Source organism: Felis catus, chromosome F2 (genome assembly GCF_018350175.1).
Source record: "Felis catus isolate Fca126 chromosome F2, F.catus_Fca126_mat1.0, whole genome shotgun sequence".
Taxonomy (NCBI): Eukaryota; Metazoa; Chordata; class Mammalia; order Carnivora; family Felidae; genus Felis; species Felis catus.
This window is the reverse complement of record NC_058385.1, coordinates 48,737,914-48,755,755: the sequence shown is the minus strand read 5'-3', so window position 1 is coordinate 48,755,755 and position 17,842 is coordinate 48,737,914. Positions and strand designations below refer to the sequence as shown.

Genomic DNA, 17,842 nt, shown 5'->3' with positions numbered 1-17,842 from the left:
GCTGATCTATTCGCATGTTGAGGGACATTTAGACTGTTTCTGCTTTGGAGCCATTGACAACAAAGGTGCTATGAACATTCCACGACAAAGCTCTTTTTGAAAATATATTTTCATTTCTCTTAGATAAACATCAAGAAGTGGAATTCCAGAGCTGAATGATTAGCATATGTTTAACTTCATAAGAAGCCACCAAACTGTTTTCCCAAGCAGACAGGCCATCAGAAAGGTATGCAAGCTCCAGGTGTTGTATGTGCTCACTCAGTGCTTTCAACTTATCAATTCTGATGTCTAATTTACCAACTTTTTTCCCCATAATATATGCGTTCTGTGGCATAAGAAAAATTTGCCTATTCCATGGTCACAAGGATTTATCCAGCTTAGACTTCATTGAGCTTCCTGAATCTGTGTTTACTTTTCATCAAATGTGAAAAAATCCCATCCATCTTCTTCTTCAAATTTTTTTTCTGCTTCCCTTTCTCTTCTCTTGATACGAAAATCACACATTAAACCACCTAATACTGTCCCACAGGTCAAAAAGCTTTGATTCATTTTTTTTTTTCAGTTGTTTTCTATGCTTCAGTTTGGGTATACTCTTGCTCTATCTTCTAGTTTGCTGAACTTTTCTTTAGAGTATCTGCTATTCATCTCACAAAGTGAATTTTTCTCTTTAGATGTATTTTTCAGCTAAGTTCCATTTTCAAAAGCCTTTCATTTTTATCCTCATTATGTTCCGTTTTCTGTTAGATCACTAATTCACAATGTTACATTGCCAATCACTGGATTTTGTCGTCTTATAAGAATGTTGTACTCTCTTCTGACAGGTACTTGAGAATTAGCATAATACACTGGAGGCTTATTTTTAAACTTTGTTAGAATGTGTCTAAAGCTAATTAAGCTCTACTACTAAGGTCTTTCTGGGGATTCTAGTGAATGCCCTAGGTATTCAAACACTTCCCAGCCCCATGTGCCCTGGATATTGTTCCACTTAAAGCTCTCTAGTCATTCTTTGCTGGGCCTCCTACAGAGACCTCTATACAAATTTTTGGTGGTTTTTCTGTCTGCCTCCCTCCTTTCTGACAATATGATCTGCAACTTCCAGCCAGGTAAGTGTTCCCCAACTCCAGTCTCCTCAATTCAGCAAGACCAACATGCTTTACTTGGTTTTTCCTTCTGAGACCATGATCTAAAGAGTGACTCCAGACAGAAAGCAATTCCAAGTAGAAAGCAGAGGAACTATGGATCTCGCTTCATTTGTTTCCAGTCTCTCAGTTCAAATACTACCTGTTGTCCAATATTTGGAAGAATTTTTTCATATATTTTGTCCAGCTTCCTAGTTGTTCATGGTAAGAAAGCAAGTATGGTACCAGAAGATCCATCATGGCCAAAAACTGAAGTCTCATCTAGTTTTGTTGTATAGACTGTTCATCAGTTTTTGTTGTAAGTTATCTGACTGTTCTGTTTGTTTCTATGTAGGGATCCAGCCATAACCTTCCAGCCTCTCTCAGCAGTGTTTTAACATTTAATAGAAAGCAGGAGTAACAACAATGAACCTGAGAAATGTGAACAAGTTTAAGCTGACTGTAGTAATACTGTGAACACAACAATGAAAATGTATTGCTTTAGTAATATGGGGAGAAATTGTTCGTTTTTGTTAAAAAAAAAAAAAAAGAAGAACAGATGGGGCTTGAATTAATGTCCCACACATTCATACATGTTATTACTTCCAAAATGTATGGCATGCTGACATGATTGATAAAACAAATTCATTTAAAACCATTAAAAAGACATAATAACTTGCTATTAGTACTTTCTCCTCAATCTAAAATAACTATATAATACCTGAAAGACCAAAAAGTTTTGTGCTTAAAAAGAGACAATTTCTAGAAGGCAGTTTCAATATTTATCAAAAGCCATAAAAATGTACACATGTCCCAGCTATCCCAACTTAAAGAAAGGAAAGGATGTATGTACATGTGAACATTAAATTATAAAGAAACTGTTAAAGATTATCTCTTGGGAGTGAATAATGAATGTTCTCATTCTTCCTATACATTCCTGTTTCCTAAGTTTTCAATAATGAAGTACTATATGTGAACACACACACGTGTGCATACACACACACACACACCCGACACAATTTATTTAAAAAGGCAGTATCCTCACACTTGAAATCATGTAAAAGTTTAGAGACCACTAAATGGCATGGTAACAATGAACCCTGGAGATAATACAAAAGGGCAATGCTGGTTAGTAATAGTTACGTCTGAAGCATGAGATCAAGGTCGGTAAGCAATCCTTTTATCTCACTGGAAATTACAGCCAGAGAAAACCCAAATGCCAACTTCAGGAAGCACAATGTAATGGCCAGAGCACTGCACTGAAAATATGAACACCTGAAATCTAATTCCAGTTCTGCTTATCATTGTCTGTGTAAGTTTCTTCATTTGTAAAATGAGAGGACTGGATACGATATCCAAGATCCCTTTCTCCTCCTCTATTCCATTAATCTATACAGGGTGAGATCCAAGAATTTTTTTTTTTTTTTTAATATTCTTGTTACATCCCTCAGGTAATTCAGGTGATCACTCCGGTTTCAGAACCACTGTCCTAAAATAGGCATTTCCGTGATTAAGTAGTGGATTGCACACTGATTATATGGTGAATGTTATTTAAAAAATGGTAGATATTCTTTAATAAGATGGCTAAATGTCATATAATCAAGAATCATCCAGTATTGCTAGTTCTATAATACAGAAATGGATTTTTGTTCTGTGGAGTTTAGAAACCCACTTTTTGCATGCTTTCCATGGCAGGTTATAAGCTTAAAATGTGAAAAGCAATATGATATCAAGTACAGAACAAAACAAAATCTGAGTAAACTCTTACTTTGCTCAAGAAATGCGAACTTTTATTTAATTTATGAAGGACAGCATTCAGAGGATTTTAAACGCCCTACATAAAAGTCCCTTCTTTGACCACAGGGTAGAATCCAGATTCATTCCCAAAACTTCTCCTTAAAAAATTTTTCCAACTCTAAAAAAATTGCTGTAGACGATAGAAGGCTGATTAACTCGCAAAAATGTCTGCCCCTACTTTGCTTCTTTCCTGGAAATAAAACTCAAATCTGCCAGTCTTCACTGTCATTACTACTGATGTCCTTGTCTGAGTTTTTCTACTTTATCTTCACAATCTTCCTGAACTCTATCAATCTTGTCCTCAGGCCTGCCTACCTTTAGTCCTCTTTCTACTTGCCTCCGCTCAGTCCATTTTGCACAAAACAACTCCTTTCCTGTTTAAAACAACTCAAACTTCCCTTCACGAAAGATTTCCCCAACTACACCCAACCATGCACTACAACCATTATTATAATACCAAACCAGTATGTCCCCCTCAGTATGTTCTCCCTCAACCCATTTAGAACCATGTAATTAACTGCATTAAAGCAGACATCTATTTTGTGTTTTGTCACATGTCTCTTGCTTGACTGTAATTGTTTTCAATTTAGGATCATATCATTTATCTCACCAAATGTTGTGGGTGCTTAAGTTTCCAGAACCGTAGTAGGATCTAAGAAGCAAAACAAATAAAATGAACTCCCTAGCGTGAAGGAGCTTACAATTTTGAGGATGCAGGTCTGTATGAGTAGGTAGGTCTGTGTGTGTAGCTAGGGGTGGGAGGGAAATTTAATCCAGATGACAAGATAGAAAAGAAAAATCAAGGCAGCATCCAGTGGAAACACAAGAGAAACACGGATCAAATTTTTAAAATACTTCTATATTGTCTGACTGCAGTAAGTATGCTGCTTTTAAAAACAAACTAACAGTGGGGCGCCTGGCGGCTCGGTCAGTTGACTGACTGACTTCGGCTCAGGTCGTCATCTCACGGTTCATGGGTTCAAGCACCACATCAGGCTCTCTGTTGTCAGCAAAGAGCCAGCTTTGGAGCCTGTCTCCTTCTCTCTCTGCCCCTCCCCCTCTCTCAAAAATAAACATTAAAAAAAAACAAAACAGTAACAATTATTTTTCAAAATGGAAGAAAGGAGAGAAGAAAGGAAAACCTGGGTGCAAAGCTCTGAGACTATTTACTGTTATCAACCGATTGCTGGGAACCTGAAGGCCGTGGATTATTTTCCTACCACAATTCACTTGAATATAAAACAAAAACAGTAAAGCAATAACTATCACAACATAAATGGTGGGGATAATAAGCTCAAACAGAGAGCTGCTAGCATTCCTTTTTGAAGGTATGAGCCGGACCCAACTTAGGGGCAATCACAGAAAATATAGCACCCCTGTAAGTGCTCCAACACTGAACTGACTTTAACTCTTTCAGAAAACAATACTTTAATCTTTGAAACGCAACCACCTTTCGCAGTAAATAAATTTTTGCAATGAGACTGAAGGTGGTCTATATGCAAAACCACCTCCTTTTCAGTCCTTGAGAATACAGGTTTACTAAATAAAGTGCCTATTTCAATAAGCACGAGAAGAAACACCTTGGATGTCAGAGAAATATCACATAGTCTTCCAATTGTGATTTAAAAAACTAATAAATTATTTAATAAAATTAAAAAAAAATTTTTTTTAATGGGGGGCACCTGGATAGCTCAGTCGGCTAAGCATCTGACTTCAGCTCGGTCATGATCTCACAGTTTGTGGGTTTGAGCCCTGCATGGGGCTCTGTGCTGACAGCTCAGTCTGGAGCCTGCTTCAGATTCTATGTCTCCCTCTCTCTCTGTCCCTCCCCTGCTCACACACACTCTCTCTCTCAAAAATAAACATTAAAAAAAATTAAAAAGAAAAAAGAACAACTTTTTCCTCTTTGAATGTTAAAATTCTACTCTTCAAAACAGAACCATCTTGAGATTGTGGGAAGGGCTTGGCTTACTGGTAATAAAACTTGTTTAAAAGTTTCTAGTAACTAAAAGGGGAATTTTACCTTTCAAGGAGTAGTCTCATGACTCATACAGAATGAAACTTAAAAACTGTCAGAACATATTTCTTTAAATAAGCCTTAATTTTTGCTTTTTTCTGTTTTCAACTAAAGTATTTAAAATTGTTCTATAATCCCATTACAGACTACCTGAATTTCATGCCATAAATACATTTAAAGATGGAAGACAATTTCATTTTTAATAGACATAGTTTATAAATGATCACCATTTTTATTTCAGTTGGCTAGAAACAATTTGTAAAAGCCAAGCCTGGGGCACCTGGGTGTCTCCGACGGTTGAGCACCCCACTCTTGATTTTGGCTCAGCTCATGATCCGAGGGTCATGGGATCAACCATGGGTCGTGGGTCACCTCACCCGTGTCAGGCTGAGTGTGGAGCCTCCTTGAGATTCTCTCTCCCCCTCTCCCCCTCAGCCCCTCTCTCCCACATGTGCTGTCTCTCTAAAAAATAAATTAATACTAAATTGGCAGCGCCTGGGTGGCTCAGTTGGTTACGGGTCCGACTTAAGGCTCAGGCCACGATCTTGTGGTTCATGAATTCAAGCCCCACATCAGGCTCCATCCTGACAGTGCAGAGCCTGCTTGGAATTCTCTCTCCCTCTCTCTCAAAATAAAGGTATAAATTTAAGAAGAGGAGCCAAGCCTTCCTTTTGCATAGATATCTGTCTTAAACACTGAAGGGTTAGGGAGGGGGGTGGTGTTAGGTTGTGTTAGGGAAAATTTCTTGTAATTTCTCGTAAGCTAGACATGGCAAGGAGGGCACTGTACACCTATTACTGAAAGTAATCATCGGGACCTTCTGAGCTCCTAGAGACTTCCTCTCTGCCATATCCAACTCAGCAATGACCCAAGGAACAAACAATTCCTTCCAATCCAGGGGAATCCCTGAATCTACACTCATGGCTTCCAAACGTTATTTCCCTTTTCTTTGGGGTGGGTTTTTTTTTTTTTTAATTTTTATTTTAAGTAGGCTCCACACCCAATGCGGGGCTCAAACTCACACCCTGAGATCAAGAGTCACATGCTCCATGGACTGAACCAGCCAAGCAACCCTGGGCTGGTATTTTGTAACTGTGAATGGACCACAATACCACGTTCAGCCAGAAGATGCTTATATCTACAACACAGCGTATCCTAGCCTGAAATTCATCAAGTTACAGACTTTCAACATGTTAGTTTTCTCCCATTCTTCACTCTAGAAGCTTGCGATTCTGTTTACTGGTAGTGACAACGACTTACTGAATATGCACTATGTGATAACCACTTCAGTATGCTAAGTAATTTTGTGCTTAACTCAAAGAAGATATTACTACCACCCCCACTAGAAAACGACAGAACAGTTAATGAAATTATCTGCCCAAGATCACACAGCTAGTGGCTATACACATTTTTCATGCTAGCTTATTAAAATACTCCTCTTAACTTCTAGATCCCCAATAACTAACAGAGTGCCTATCACTTAACAAGCACGCAAATATCTGCCCAACAAATAAATGGTAGCACCACATGTGTTTTGCAAGCAAATGGTACCTCTCTCCTCCAGGAGTCTGGAAATATACGGGAGCATTTTACGTTCTCCCCGTATGGAGGCCAGACAACAGACAGTCCTGTCCAAAATGCCAGTAGCACTCATACAGGAACACTAAAGTATAGGCTGGTTCATAAAGAAAAGCTTTCATGGTAAAGTTAATCCACCTATTATCAGTTTTAATTTACAAGTAACTTTCTATTCACTGATAGCTTGCTTAAAATATCTTTTAAAAACACATCGGTTTCAGGGGGCGCCTGGGTGGCTCAGTCAGTTAAACATCTGACTTGGGCTGAGATCGTGATCTCACAGTTTATGGGTTCGAGCCCCAATTGGGGCTCTCTGCTGGCAGCTCAGAGCCTGGAGCCTGCTTCAGATTCTGTGTCTCCCTCTCTCTCTGCCCCTTCCTTGCTTGTTCTCTCTCTCTCTCTCTCTCAAAAATAGTAAACATTAAAAAAAGAAATTTAAAAAAACAACAACAAAAGAATATAGTTTGCTGGGAATGCAAGCTGGTGCAGCCACTCTGGAAAACAGTATGGAGGTTCCTCAAAAAACTAAAACCAGAATTACCCTAAGACCCAGCCATTGCACTAGCAGGCATTTATCCACGGGATACAGGTGTGGTTTCGAAGGGACACACACACCCCCATGTTTATAGCAGCACTATCAGCAATAGCCAAAGGATGGGAAGAGCCCAAATGTCCATCAAGGGATGAATGGATAAAGAAGATGTGGTACATATATATATATATATATATATATATATATATGTGTGTGTGTGTGTGTGTGTGTACACACACACACACACACACACACACACACACACACACACACAATGGAGTATTACTCGGCAATCAAAAAGAATGAAATCTTGCCATTTGCAACTACATGGATGGAACTGGAGGGTATTATGCTACGTGAAACTAGTCAGTCAGAGAAAGACAAATATCATATAACTTCACTCATATGAGGACTTTAAGATACAGAACAGATGAGCATAAGGGAAGGGAAACAAAAATAATATAAAAACAGGGAGGGGGACAAAACAGAAGAGACTCATAAATATGGAGAACAAACAGAGGGTTACTGGAAGGGGTGTGGAAGGGGGGATGGGCTAAATGGGTAAGGGGCATCAAGGAATCTACTCCTGAAATCATTGTTGCACTATATGCTTATCTGGATGTAAATTAAAAAAAATAAAATTAAAAAAAAAAAGAATATAGTTTGAAATTTCTAGTTCCAAAGGTCAATCATCTCAATAAGATTTTAGAATGGTCTGGGTCATTGCCTGAGCTATCTTTCCAAGGGCACTATGCTAATGGTTTCTACTAGGTCTTAAAAACATTTATGAAATGGGAATCTAACATGAATTAGTTTATACATAAAATGGTATTAAATGTCACATCCAAAGGGTGAAAAAGATTTACTCCTGCAGACAGATCAGAATATGTACAAGAACAAAATTTACCTAGGAGGTACTCAGTCAAAACTGTAGCTACCCCTTAACAAACTCAAGTTCAATAGGAAGACTGCTCTGGAACCAGTGGACTACAAAGGAGATCCTGCCATAAAGGTTTATTTCGGCATTCCAGTTTTGCTCTTTGGCCAATGCAATTATTTCACAAGTTGTGGAAATAATCATAGTATCCAACTTTTGAAGCCCAAAAGTTTCTTTTTAGGTTGTAAAAGCAAATGTAAATGAAGCTCCTAAGACTAACATGCCAAAAATTAAAAACGAGTATCTTCTATCCAGTTTTAAATGCAAAATTACACTATCTAGCTCTCAGCATTTACTTTAGGCAGATGCCAGGTACTGTTTCTTTAGATTTTATCTAGTCCCTGCAAGATATACCAAGAGAAAAAGATCCGGGAGCTCTGAGACACAACCCTGAGGCTCCGCTGCGTCTTCAGCACACCTTAAAACTTGCTTGTTGCCAAAGAACCGTGATTGACAACCTGAGCACTTTGAGCTCTACTTTGTTGCTCATTATCTCCTCCAGCCGCTGTGTACTGACTAGGTTTACCCAAGCTTACAGAAAAGCAGTTTTAAAAGCGCTGACCACCACTGCCAATCCTTTGAAGGTGTCCTACTAGAAAACGTTCACCAAAACTGCTGAATCAAAGATTACAATGTACTTTAGGAAACTCAGCCTTCTCTCTAGATATGATTGTGGTTAAGTATTATGTAGGTGTATCAGCAGGAACAATACCAGGAGTCAGAACACTCTGGAAGTTTTGCCACACTGAGACAAAACTGTTTCTAGCTCCGAGGGTCTTAACAGGTTCCTACCTTTACAATGAATAGCATTTTCATCTACCCTCTCTCAAAGACCTGTGAGAACAAGATAAACATGAAAGGTAACTGAGTTCGCCCGGTTACTATTGTTCAATAAAAGGTATTCTGGAGAAGATAACATTACCAGAGGATAAGTCTGAGAGACCAAAGACAGATTTTTGCAAAAGAATCTCTAGTCAACTCCCAAATGATTCCCTGTGGACTTCAGGACTGCTTAGGGGGTAGTTAGAACTGCCCTCGGTGAAGGGTCAATATAGAATCTAATCACTCTTTCCCTTCCCTGACTCCTTAAGTCTTAAAAGTGAATACAGTTAGGGGTGCCTGGGTGGCGCAGTCGGTTAAGCGTCAGCCAGGTCACAATCTCGCGGTCCGTGAGTTCGAGCCCCACGTCAGGCTCTGGGCTGATGGCTCAGAGCCTGGAGCCTGTCTCCGATTCTGTGTCTCCCTCTCTCTCTGCCCCTCCCCCATTCATGCTCTGTCTCTCTCTGTCCCAAAAATAAATAAAAACGTTGAAAAGGGAAAAAAAAAAAAAGTGAATACAGTTAAACCTTCTCAATCTCTTAGTGGAGAGAGAAGGTATCCTGACTTCAAACCCTTCAGTGGCTCTCCATTTCTTACAGGAGGAATCTATTAATTGCTTTGCCATCTCTTGGCAGGAACTACAACAATGTCCTCCCAAGGTGGTTTCCCCTCATTTACTTTTGCACCCTCCACTCTCTCAACAAAATTTTATTTTTTTAAAAAAAATTTTAATGTTTATTTTTGAGAGAGAACATGAGTGAGGGAGGGGCAGAGAGAGAGGGAGACGCAAATCTGAAGCAGGCTCCAGGCTCCGAGCTGTCAGCACAGAGCAATGACATGGGTCTCGAACTCATGAGCTGTGAGATCATGACCTGAGCCGAAGTCAGACACTGAAGTGACTGAGCCACCCAGGCACCCCAACAAAATTTTATTTTTAAAAACCACGTCTAGGGAACCTGGGTGGCTCAGTCGGTTAAATGTCTGACTTCGGCTCAGGTCATGAACTCAGGGCTGGTGAGTTCAGGCCCCATGTCGGGCTCTCTGCTGTCAGCATGGAGCCCACTTTGGATCCTCTGTCCCCATCCTTCCACCCTTCCCCCACTTGTGTGCTCTCACTCTCTCTCTCTCAAAATAAATAAATATTAAAAAAACAACAACAACACGTCTAACTCACTTTACTGACTATAATCTTCACTGGCTTCCCTTTACTTTTAGGATAAAAGCCCTGCTGGGCCTGATCCCAGCCTTCCTCTGCATGCCTCTCTCACATAGCTCCCTCCAGGTTTGGCCATGCTAGCCCTCCTACAACTTCTCAAAAGCTTTATTCCTCTTCACATCTCAGGGCACTGACATACATACACTGTTCTTTCCACCTAGAACATTTTCAGTCACACCTTCTCCTCCTTTCTAGCCTCTTTTCAGCTATCCGTTTGAAAGTCACATGCTCCAAAAAGCCTCCTTTGTACTTTCTAAAAAGGCATCTCCTTTACAAACTCTTTCACACCACTCTGTTATTCCTTCTAAGCACATTTCACACTTGCACGATTATTTATTAAAACCCATTTCCTCCACTTGACTGTAAGCTCTATGAGAGAGATCCTGTTTTCTAAACCTTCATAGCAGCATAGTACTTGGCATATATATATATATATATATATATATATATATATATATATATAGCTCAGTTGAATGAGTATCAGTTGAATGAATGAGAAAATATCATTCACTAGTCTTCATTATCAGACCCCAACTTTATTTCTCACTTCTCCGTAATTCAAATCCACCACAAACCTGGATTTTTTACTCCCCTAGAAGCACTTTCTTCTCATCTTCGGGCCTTCAAATCCTGTGGATTTTCCTCACCTAGAAAGTTCCCATTTCTCTCCACTAGTTCAAATCCCACTGGCTTGCAAAGGCCCAGCCCCAGTTATCTTTCCTCCAGGACATTTCATGATAGTGTCGGTTCATATCTCCATCCCTACTCCACAATTCCAAAGCACTTAGCATTCTTTTTGATAATTTCTTGTAACTTCATAGTACTTCAATGTTTCATGTGTGTGTGACTTCTCTCCCCAACACTGGTGGGAACTCCTAAGGCTGGACTGTTTACACCCCACTCCCGCATTCCTAGAGCAGTGCTAAGTTCTGAGCTCTCGCTGAAATATTTTATTTTTCCCTAACATACCGGACTTTTCCTCTGAAAAGAGTATCAGCTTCTATTTACTCATTTTCAGGTGATTCAATTTGCCGTACGTGACTCTCTCAAGTTCCTTTGCAGGGTTTCTTGCCTACCCTTCCCCCATTCTAATAAAAAATGGTTTGAGTTCTCTGGATTCTCACTCTTTCCCCTGCCTATAAAGATCCTGCATCCTGTGCGAGAGACCCCTGCCAGTAGTGAAGGGCTCGTAGACCCTTTAAACTGCCATCCCCCTACTCACAAGCACGTACACCCAGTGAAGGCTCTCGAGCTCGCTGTGACTTCACACAACACCACCCCAGATCCTCATCTGGGCCACTCTGTCACATTTCATCCCTCTCAATCAAGGGGCGTGGATTTGCTCCCCACCCTCAATGCAAGGAGAAATGTCCCAGACCCTCACTGTTTTGCCTTCCTGTCTCTGCTATTCCGTACCCCCTAGGGCCATTTCTTTTTCCCTGCTTCCTCTTCCTTAGAAACAGAACCTACGCCCAAGCTTTCAACGAACTGGCGCCGAGAAACCAGCCACAGCCACCCAGCCAGCTCCAACGCCACAGCTTCGGCCCCGGCGCCCGCCCCCATCCCTCCCAGACGGCGACCGCAGCGCAAGGTTCGGCCTGGCCAGGACTCCCCATCCGGGGTAACCATCGCTCACTGACCCAGGAAGATGTCAAACGACGAAGTGGCTGCACTAACAGGTACGGAGGCGGACAGCCCGGCAGACGTTAACGGCTCAGCGCTCCATCCCTCCCGGACCTAAGCTCCGGCCCCACGGCTTTCACGACCCCAGCGTCTACGGAGCAAGTCACGTGCCAGCCGGAGCAATCAGCTGACCGCGGCGCGCGCCGCTTCGCCTACGCGCGCGCCACTGCGCAGCCGCAGCTGCCGTCGCAGCAGCCACCTCCGAGGAGGGGCGGGGCTGGGATGCGGTCCCGGGAACCTGGAAGACCCGGGAGGGCAGGCGGCCGCTGTTCCGGGGTGGGTGGAGTTTGCCGCCTCTCCCAGAGTCCCGGCGCCGTCCGCTCCGCCCCCTGCGAACGTCACCACCGCCATCCCTAACGTTATTCCACTTCTTCAGGTGTGTGCGGGTCAGAATTTGTCTCCAGCCGCCCCCCATACGGGCTCTTCCATTCGGGGTTTTCTTCAGACAGCCCCGTTTTCTAAGTAATATCCTTAATAGTTCTCTTCAAGTGGTTCACGTTTTCCTGCCAGTCCACTTGCAGTTAATTCCGTAAATGTTCGTGGAGCATTTACTGTGCACTAGGCGTTCTGCTAAGTTTTCAAGAATTTACCGGAGCGAATCCCTCCTTGCCACGAGAGCACGTTCTCTAGTTCAGGAGTATGTGTGGCGTGAGATAAACATCACAACAGTCGAAACCACATGAGATAATGGGAAACCGAGAAAGGTTTCAGGAAAAAGCATGGATGGGAGAAAGCATATCCTTAGGTAGCAAGGCGCTCTTCCGAACCCTGCATATTTCATTGGCTTGGGAAAATGGGGGGGGGGGGGCATTCTAATTTAGAACATAGTTTTAGAAATGGTAGAGAACTTTGGGATCTTCTAATTCAGTCCTTTTAGATTTGCAGATGAGGAAAGTGAAAAACCAGAGGTTTACAGGGGTACTTAACACATGAGCATAAAGGTATCTTGTTTTAGATCCTGGCTCTGCTACTATCTGTGTGACCTGAGGCCTCTAAAGTTCAGCTTCCTTACCTGTGAAATGGTGGCAACGATACACATCTTTTAGAGGTTTTGTGAGGATTGAAGGAAGTACGCATTCAGCACAGTGACTGGCACATAGGAAACACCCCCAGTGAATGGTCACCAGTCTTACTGGATATTACAGGACGGAAGTTTTCTGAGCTATCCTGGGCTTTTTCTGCTCTTGTGTCCCTGTAGACAAAATTCACCACAGAATTTCTTAGAGCCTCAGTATTATATTGGACAGAAAGTAACAACCAACCAAACCATCCCCAACCTGATGCTTTTCACCAATTCTGGAGGAAGTTCAGGCAACTCCAACAACCAGTTCTGTTACACAGCTTTGGAAACTTGCCAGGAATTCCAAAAGCTTTATCTGGTATCACAAAAATGGCCCTGAAGGCAATATTCTGTTAGCTCTGCACTGTCCAATAAAACTTTCTTCGATGATGGAAATGTTACTCGGTGCTGTTAATATGATACCTACTAGCCTTATGTGGCTGTTGAACACTTGAAATGTGGCTAGTGGGGCCAAAACTGAATTTTAAAATTTATTTCACTTTAGTTAAAATTTAAATACGCATGGGAGGTTAGTAGCAATTGGTTTGGACAGTGCAATTTTAGGGTCTGCATTTAAAACCTTTCCGGGGTTTTTGTTTGTGTGTGGCCCTGAAGCAGAATTCTCATCCCAGTTTCTTAAATTTTAAATTTTTTTTTCAACGTTTATTTATTTTTGGGACAGAGAGAGACAGAGCATGAATGGGGGAGGGGCAGAGAGAGAGGGAGACACAGAATCAGAAACAGGCTCCAGGCTCTGAGCCATCAGCCCAGAGCCTGACGCAGGGCTCAAACTCACGGACCTCGAGATCGTGCCCTGGCTGAAGTCGGACGCTTAACCGACTGCGCCCCCCAGGCGCCCCTCAGTTTCTTAAATTTTAAACTCAAGTGCATCCAATTCTGGCCTCCCGACACTTTCCAGTGTTGTAAACACCATGTTATACTTGAGACATCGTGTAATGTAGTGCTCGGTAAATGTTAGCTCTAATTATTACTAGGTCTGGCATATGTCAATTAAAAATCTAGCAAGTGTTTATATAAGCAGGGACTGAGTGCTTTTAAGAGTAGGTGAATGTGTTTTACAAAAAGAGAGCAAGCTCACTTTTCTATACAACATGTAGGAGCATGCTTACTAAGTATGTCAGTGTGTATAACAGGCATGCCACACTTTCCCCTCCATTTCCAAATATATACTCCCCACCAGGAAGTGCCTTCTAAGCTTAAAGGCACTGAAAAACTGCATAGAGAACACTTATTTTTTTTCTTACAATTTTTTCAAGGGGAAAAAGATAAATATTTAATTAAACAAAGTGAGAAAAGTCGTTCAAACTAATAGCACAACAGGAATCAAAATCATGTCACCTGGGGCACCTGGGGGGCTCTGTTGATTGAGCGTCCAACTCTTGATTTCAGGTCTAGTCATGATCCCAGGGTCGTGGGATTGAGCCTTTAGTCAGGCTCTGGGCTGAGCATGGAACCTGCTTAAGATTCTCTTTAGGGGCACCTAAAGAGAATGGATGGCTCAGTCAGTTATAGTGTCTGATTTGGGCTCAGGTCATGATCTCACAGGTCGTGAGTTCAAGCCCAGTCTTAGGTGCTATACTGACAGCTCAGAACCTGGAGCTTGCTTTGGATTCTGTGTCTCCCTTTCTGGTTGCCTTTCCCCCACTCATTCTCTGTCTCTCTCTCAAAAATAAATTTAAAAACATTTTAAAAAAAAGTTTTTTTTTCAAGATACTCCTTTCTGCATTTCTCCCCCACTCATGCTCTCTCTCTCTCTCTAAAATAAAAAAAAAAATGTTTGTTCATTTGATAACATTAGGGTGGAAGTAATTCAAAAGACAGGAGAATATTTACACAAAATATGTCCATTATGTCATAATGTCTGTTTTCATCAACAGCAACATCAATTAAAGATTTAATTGAAGGACTAAGCCCCCTATAAAGGTGAGGTGTTGAAAATGATTTGAGGTTTAGATCTTGAATGTTGAGTTTAATATGAATAATTAATTCATACATAATTAATGATTAATGATATATATAATTAATAATTAATGAATAGAATACACTAGACCAGTGGTTCTCAATCAGAGGACATTTGGCAATGTCTGAAGATGTTTTTGCTTGTCACAACCCGTGAGGAAAGGGATATTACAGGTGTCTAGGGGTAGAACCTAGGGCTGCTGCTGAATGTCCTACAATGCATAGGACAGCCCCCATGACAAAGAATTTTCTGATCCAAAATGTCACTAGTGCTGAGGCTGAGAACCCTAGACTAGATGCATGATATTCTCAGATTCCAAAGTCTTTATAACTTTTTTTTTTTTAAGTAATCTCTATGCCCAGTGTGGGGCTTGAACTCCCAACCCAGAGATTAAGAGTCACATGCTCTACCAACAGAGCCAGCCAGGCATCCCATTAGATTCCCAAATTCTTGATTACCAGTATGATATATAATACTCTGAGTTTTCGTCTATAAAATTGAGACGATAATATCTACCTCTATTGTTGCTGTAAGATTTAAATGGAATCAGGTAATATTATGGTCACATTGCCATTTTGGGTTGTCAGCCAGACTCACTTACTAGCGAAGAGATTGGTTTCCATATGCCACCCTCCTAGTGAATTCTGGACTCATCGTAGTCACAAATTTCTGCATATTATAGTCCTTGCTTGAGAGGAATAGAAACACAATTTTTTATCAATAAATGCCAACTGTTTAATGAATAATGGCGTTTTAAAACAGGGTTTCATTTATTCCTAATATAACAAATAATAGATATTAATTATTAGTAATTAGAAAGCATAGACAAGCAAAAATAAGAAAGTAAACGTCACCTGTCATTCCACGACTCAGGGAAAATCAATTGGGTACATCCTTCATGAATATTTCAATTCAGATGTATGCACATATGCAACCTTTGCCCTAGGCTCAGAGCAGCAGGTGTGGAATGTCTTTGTCTAGCCTTCCCCAGAGCAAGAGCCAAGGACATCCATGTTTCTAGGGCCTCAGCTGGGCTGTCAGAAAAGGGATGTCTGACATTGTCTCCATTCCATTCCCTGCTCTTAACCAGGATCACCTGTAGTGACTTCTCATTCATAAAGGTTGTTTTGTTTTTTTTTTTTCTGAGCTCCACAATCATACATATAACAACAGCAATTACAACTGGACTTCTAAAGCACTTAGCTTTGTGCCCAGCACTGTTCCGTGTGCTTTGAATATATTAACTCATTTAATCCTCAAAACGACCCTTTGAGACAAGTATTACTATTATCCCTATTTTACATATGAGGAAACTGAGGAATGATGGGATATGTCATTTGACTAATTAGTAAGCGGCAGATCTGAGTTCTGAACCCAGGCTGTTTCCTGAGTCCATGCTCTTAGCCTCTGCTACATAAAGCTTCTCTTTGCACTCGGAGACATACTCCTTTTCTACTCTGAATTCTCACGGCATTCTTAGGGCATTTCATTTCACTTGCATTACGATTTATCAGCCTAACCAAGACCACCTTTTACTCAGTCTTGAATGGGTATTGTACATGGGAAGCATCCAATAGACGATTAAACAGATTTTATAATTAAAAGAAAGGCAGGATTTTCAAACATTGAGTGACAGAGGGGAAGGGAAGAGGTTACTGAGTCATTAAACCTGTCGGTTCCTTTCTTCTGTTCCCTGCATTGTTGGTCCCTGAACTAATAGAAATTATCACCTTTGTCATTGTCTCCTTGGAAATGTTATGAAATGTTCTTGGGAGCAGCAAATATTCATAGAAGTAGGAAGATAAAATATATTTAAAATTTTTTTTATGTTTTATTTATTTTTAAGAGAGAGAGAGAAAGAGAAAGCAAGGGAGGGACAGAGAGACAGGGGGAGACACAGAATCCAAAGACAGGCTCCAGGCTCTGAGCTAGCTGTCAGCACAGAGCCCAACACAGGGCTTGAACCCATGAACTGCAAGATCATGACCTAAGCTGAAGTCGGACGCTTAACCGACTGAGCCACCCAGGCACCCCTAAAATATATTTTTTAAAAAGCAGTTCTGTCCTGGGGCACCGACTCTTGATTTTGGCTCAGGTCATGATCTCGTGGTTTGTGAGACTGAGACCTGCATCAGTTCTGCACTGACAGCATGGAGCCTGCTTGGGATTCTCTCTCTCTCTCTCTCTCTCTCTCTCTCTCTCTCTCTCTGCCCCCCGCAAAAATAAATAAATAAACTTTAAAAAAAGCAATTCAATCCTTTCATCTGTATTTCAAGATTTTGTTCCCTTTATTATTACTTTCTAATTTGCTCATTCCAGCTTTAAATAACACAGTGGGCAAGATTTTGAACAAGTACTGTTCTGTACTAGGAAGTAGCTGGCTTCAGACCAAATCAATTTAATTTTCCTCTTATTTACACTAATAGCCTAGAAGTAATAGCACAGGAAGTTAGCATCCAGTAGTTATAATGAACCAATCAGTTTTTTTAAAAAAGGAAAAAACATGCCAAAAAAACCCTGATAATAATCATAAACATGTTCTCTTTAGTCCCTCATTTATTGTTACATCTAATTCCTCAATTTACAAACATAACATCTTTCCAAACAGTTAATAATACAATGGGTTTACTGAAGGGAAAGTGTGTTAAAACAAATTAACAGACATAATGAACACTGATTTCAAGTGCCTTTTCAATACTTTTATCTCAGCCCTCACTATTTTATTAAATGTATTTATGTGACCCCTGTAGGGAAAGAATTCTTCATGGGTCTCTCACATCTCTGCACATCTTGTTAGTAGAAGCACTAATTTCCCCAGACTATCTTTTCCAGGATGTTTGTATAGCACACAGCGTCTCCTTCTGAAGTGCTGGACAGCCACACATACTGTACCGTATGAAAGATCTGGGTTCCTTAAGCTCAGGGTTACACGCCTGTAATGAAATCGACTATGTGTCCCCGTATCCATCTATGTCCCCGCTGTGGGCATCGGGGTGGAGGAACGGATAGAAATACACTGAAGCCCCCACCACGTACTGTACTGTGAGTCAAAGACCTCTGTTTCTGACCCAGGGGTCTTGTGTCTGCGACTAGCATCCATGAAG

The 17,842-nt window shown here is 41.1% G+C and overlaps 1 protein-coding gene across 1 annotated transcript in view; it reads right to left on the bottom strand.

The window, feature by feature from the left end:
• ATP6V1C1 (ATPase H+ transporting V1 subunit C1) overlaps positions 1-11,837 on the bottom strand; it is a 47,868-nt gene extending 36,031 nt beyond the window's left edge. Inside the window, exon 1 of the mRNA XM_011291419.4 lies at positions 11,655-11,837. The gene's annotated coding sequence lies outside the window, so the exon portion shown is untranslated. The remainder of the gene's footprint in view (positions 1-11,654) is intronic.
• Positions 11,838-17,842: the final 6,005 nt, after the last annotated feature.